This window comes from Vombatus ursinus, unplaced genomic scaffold (assembly GCF_900497805.2).
Source record: "Vombatus ursinus unplaced genomic scaffold, bare-nosed wombat genome assembly UNPS02014830.1, whole genome shotgun sequence".
Lineage (NCBI taxonomy): Eukaryota > Metazoa > Chordata > Mammalia > Diprotodontia > Vombatidae > Vombatus > Vombatus ursinus.
In genome coordinates, this window is record NW_020954608.1 from 53,429,718 (window position 1) to 53,434,758 (window position 5,041).

Below are 5,041 nucleotides of genomic sequence, written 5' to 3' on the forward strand. Positions count from 1 at the left end.
GAGTCAAAGAGTGTTGAAGTTTAATAAAGAGCTGACTTCAAAGCCAAGAGGACCAGAAATCAAGCGTTGCCTTTGACACATACTAGCTGGTCAATGCTGAACAAATGACATAACGTCTCAGTCCTATAGACAATTCTTCATGATTATACATTACAGAAAAGTGCTGACCTGACCTGGTGGAAGGAGTTTTCATAACCTGGCAGTTCCCTGTAATAATGAAATCACAGATCTAGGTTCTGCCCAACACCAATTTCCTGCACGATTGCTAGAAGCAGTCTGATCCCAATTTCCATTCACTATCATCCAATATGACCCACCAAAAAGCCCAAACCAAGATTCTTTGGTTCTACTTTTATTGGTCAATCAATAAATAAAACATGTATTAAGCACTTACAATGTGCCACACACTATATTAGATGGAGTTACAAAGACAAAAATGAAGCAGGACCTAATCTCAAGGAGCTTATTTACATTCTATACCCATGAAGCTAATCCTCAAAATCCAACTTCCTCCAAATCATTATTCCCCTACTTCAACCACGAGGATCACACTCTGATCCAGTCCTGCTAGCTTACAACAAATGCCGTAGTCCAGGCCTGACTCAGGAGTGTCTGGTGGTTCAAGTTCAATACTGGAATAAAAAGGAGAAATTTATAGACCATCTAATACTTAACAAAAAGATATTTACTCAGTCCTAGCATGAAGATGATATTCAGCAAGGATGTAATAGTGGTTCACTTGTCTTGTTTCCTTTCTGCATTTGTCATGGTATCCTGCTAGTGCCAAGGGAGGAATACCTGATTCCTTCTACATGGGCATTTGTACTTAGGCCACCAGGAACCTGTCTCAATAGTTTAAGCCTTAGTCCCCTGGGCCAAATAAATCTCAAAGATGGTTTTAATACCTTTTATGGAAAAACTAGCCTAGCCTGATATGGGATAAAGTCAGCAATGTGCTGGTGAATGTTTAACAACCAAATCTCCAAAAACTTAGGACACATTTTAAAGGTTAATTTGAATTATTAACATTTTTGCCATCACTTTCTTAAGTCTAGACCAGGGGTGGGGAACCTATGGCCTTGAGGCCACATGTGGTCCTCTAGGTCCTCAAGTACTGCCCTTTGACTAAATCCAAACTTCCCACCACAAATACAGGTTAAAATTATAAGATGTTTGTCACTGCATCCTATTACAGTAACTCAGAGACGTTCTAGTATCAATCTATTTAATAGATTTAGTACTGTACTTACAAAACTTCTTGATTATAGAAATTTGCTATAAAGGAAAAAAGGGACATAGTTATAACAATGCCATATATCATAACAGAGGGGAAAACTCCCTTACCTCTGTTTGATTCCAGGCATGAGTAATATCTGACAGTCAATCACGTAGTTACAAAGTGTTAAAAGCAGGGCTCAGTATTAACCAGGTGCAAATTTTCTTTTTCAGAAAGGAAATAGCACAATGGGGAAATAGAGTGAGGAAGATGCTACCTAGGCCATGCCATGGTCATCCCCAAAACTTTTCCCAGGTACAGGCATCTGCCTTTAGCAGTTCCCAGACTGTAGCACATGCTGTTTTCACTATTGGCTTCATGCCAATTCAGATAACTATCCCTGTGATCAAAACTCGAAACAATAGTAAATTATACTTCCAGAAATTTTACCTTAAATAGCAAAATTTCACTAGCCACAACTTAGAGCTTGAATACCTTTCCTGATATTTCCCTAACAGTTAACATTTCATTTATCCTTTACTTGTATATTAAAACTGCCCATATTCTGGGGCTTCAGACATGCAGCAAATACCTAAGAGTTGAGTCATCATTAATATGTTGAAATTATATCTTTAAACCACCCTATACACTTTCATAATAGCCAAGATTTTAAAATGAAAATTTGCTATTATAGTAAATGTTATTTTTATCATTGTCATTATTATTATTACCTGTTTATAATTAAATATACCTCATTAAATATTTAACAGTTTTTAAATTATCTAAGTTTTTTATCACATCCTTTTAAAAGCCTGACTCATATGCAACAAAATCCAGATTAAAAATTGCTTTGTCTAGCACCTTTTCTGTTTTATGATGATCTCTCAAATTTTACAATATAAAAGAATTTAGAAATAAAATACAATTTAGAAATACAATAATATGTAAAACAACAAACTTCAGATGATATCAATTGCATTTCCAAATTATCACATATAGAAATCATTGATCTTATTACCTTTGGCATTTTAAAAATATTTTAAAGATATCAGGTATTGAACAATTACATTAAATCAGAGAAACAATAATAATGTAGTGCTTAGCATATGCCAGTCATTGTGTTAAACACTTTCAGTTTGATCTCACAACAACTATTATTATTTTTCTCTCAGGAAACTGGTGCAAACAGACATAAAATAACTTGCCATAAATTACATAGCTAATACATTTCTGCAACTGGAACTGAGAAGTGTGGGCTTGCCAAGGGCAGAGGCTAACTAGTTCCTCCACCTTGTACTACCATGCTAGGCACTGTCAGGGGCACCCGGACTCCCTCAGACAACAGCTGAGTGGGACCTGCGGAAGGCTGGCCCTGCCCCAGAGACATCGACTGACTGGGTTTTTGAGGGCACTGCATAGGTCCTGGGATGGGCTGCAGGATGCCCAGGGCTGCAGGACGCCCAGGGCTACAGGGCCATATGGGCCACTGCCAGTAGGGCCCCTGCTATGGCTTCCCTCCTCCTTCTGCCAAGTGGGGAAGGGTGATTCAAGTTTCCCTACAATTCTCCAGCATTCTCTTTTCTTAATCTGATCTGAGATGAGAGTGGTTAACAGGGAGACATGGGCTGTTAGCAATCCCCATACTGAGATACACTCATGACTCTGGGGGGAGGGAGTGGGAAAGGCAGAGGGGTTTACTTAATTCTCCAAAGTCTCAGAAGTTCTCTACTGTAATCTTAAAATGATTAATTTCCAAACTCCTTAATGATTAATCTCTAAACCTCCAGAATCTGCTAAGATGTTTTTAGCAGGTCTACAACTTTGATTATCTAACTTTATTTCTGTAGTTCCAACTTGGCCAGTGTTAGAACCAAAAAAAAAAGTCTTACTCTTTTCCTTAGAACCTAATCTCCCTCAGAAAGCCTAAGGTGGGAGTTAGTAAAGTTAATACATCTTTTCCAGTGTTCTCTCTAACTGCAGCCCTTAAAAGTTTTTCTGGCTGGCTACATATTAAATCTTTCAAGGTAACAGAATCTAGCTCACAGCTAAACATGAAATAGACAGAGACACAGACACAGACAAATTAACAAGACAAATACATGCAAATCTAATTTTAGAATGACAGGGAGAGGGGAAGTCCAAAAAGCTCAGAGGGGCTTGTTAGAAACCCCCATCACCAATAGGCTATCATTATTTTGAGGGGGGGGATTTATAACTATCTAAGACTGACAGGGTGGCCCCCTGTATCCACCAAGGTGGAGATGGGGTGGCCCTGTATTACCATGGACACCTCTCCTAGTGGAGAGAGGGGCAAAGAGGGGCAGATGGGGACTGGATCCTGAAAACTTTCCTTGGAGTACCCCTAAGGTTTCAGAGGAGGACCTTGGCACCCCTGGTATTCCTTATTCTGCATAACCCTGAGCTGGATCCTACATTCAGATTTAAAGGGGCAGGTTCCAAGAGGGTTAAGTTCAAGGAGTTGGTCTGCAGGCAGGGTGGAGTCACCTCCATCAGGACTGGAGCATCAAGGGGAGGGGAGATGGAAGGGGCAACAAGTAGGGTAGAGGGGCAATGAATGGCAGGAGGGGAAAGGCAGGCTGGGCCCATTGGGAAAGAGAGGAGGGAAGGATAAAAGGGGGGCAGACAGCACCAAGGGGGTGAGGATACTGAGGGGAGATACTGGGGCTAAGGCGGCTTCATGACTTTTAAAGGAAGAAGCTTCTGCCTTAAGTTCTTACTCTGCCATTCTGGTACACCAGCTGTGGAGACACTCCCACTCTAGCCTAGATATCTTGTTGACTTTTAAGGCTTAGTTTGTTTTTAAGATAAATCAATTTAGACTGGCCAAAGAGCCCCAGTGGGGCCAACATAATTCAGGGCTAACTTCAGTTAACTGACCCATGACACCAGCACTGGCAATATTTGTGGTCATTAGAATGGCTTGCCCTAATTTAAGATGCTGTCTGACCCATGGCTGAATTACAATGGATATCTTCTACCTTCAGAAAAGACCTGTCTGATGTAGCCAGTCTTTGCCCCCAGAGTCAGCTGAAAGAGTAATTTGGACTGCGCTGAACAGGCAGGAGTCCAAGGATAGAAACAGGGGATAACTTTGCCTCCCTGTTAAGACTGGAACTTTGGGAGAATATAAGGCGCCAAGCAGAGTGCTGCTGGGGGAAGAGTTGAATATCCAATCACTGTCCTATCTGAGTCCCAACACCAAAATGTCAACCTCCAGAGTTCAGTTTAAGACAGACAAACAGAATTGGGCTGTATGCATGTTTATTTCTCTCAAAGCAGGTGGGCATGCATATGAATGGATGGGGGCTGCAGTCATAACTGAGCTCACTTTGGGGTTAGGCTGCACAGATTATAAAGCCAAGAAGCAAAGAAAAGCCCCTGACTCAGGATGTCTGGCCTTCTGTCAGCTAAGATTACAGTTTCCATAAAGCAAGGAAGTGCTCCTGGCCTATGATGTCTATGCAAGCTTTATCTAGTCTTGTGGCTGCTGACATAGCAGGAGGATTTTCAGGTTCATTCAGAGAGCATCACAAAGCATCACTGGTATATCAGTCCAGAAGGGCTCAAATTGTCCTCTCCAATTGGCCAGTCCAGGTTTTTGGCTTTCTTCAGGTGATGAGGGGCTCAAGTGGGTCTCACAGGACTAAAGCATCTTTAATTGAGATAACAGGATAGCAAATCTGCCATCCTGAGGGATGTCTGATGACGGCACAGCACAATGGATTTTCCAACTCCAAGACCCATGCAAAAGCTTCTTATACATTTAGGAGCTGAGGAGAAGGAGGTAGTATGAGGTAGCAAGGC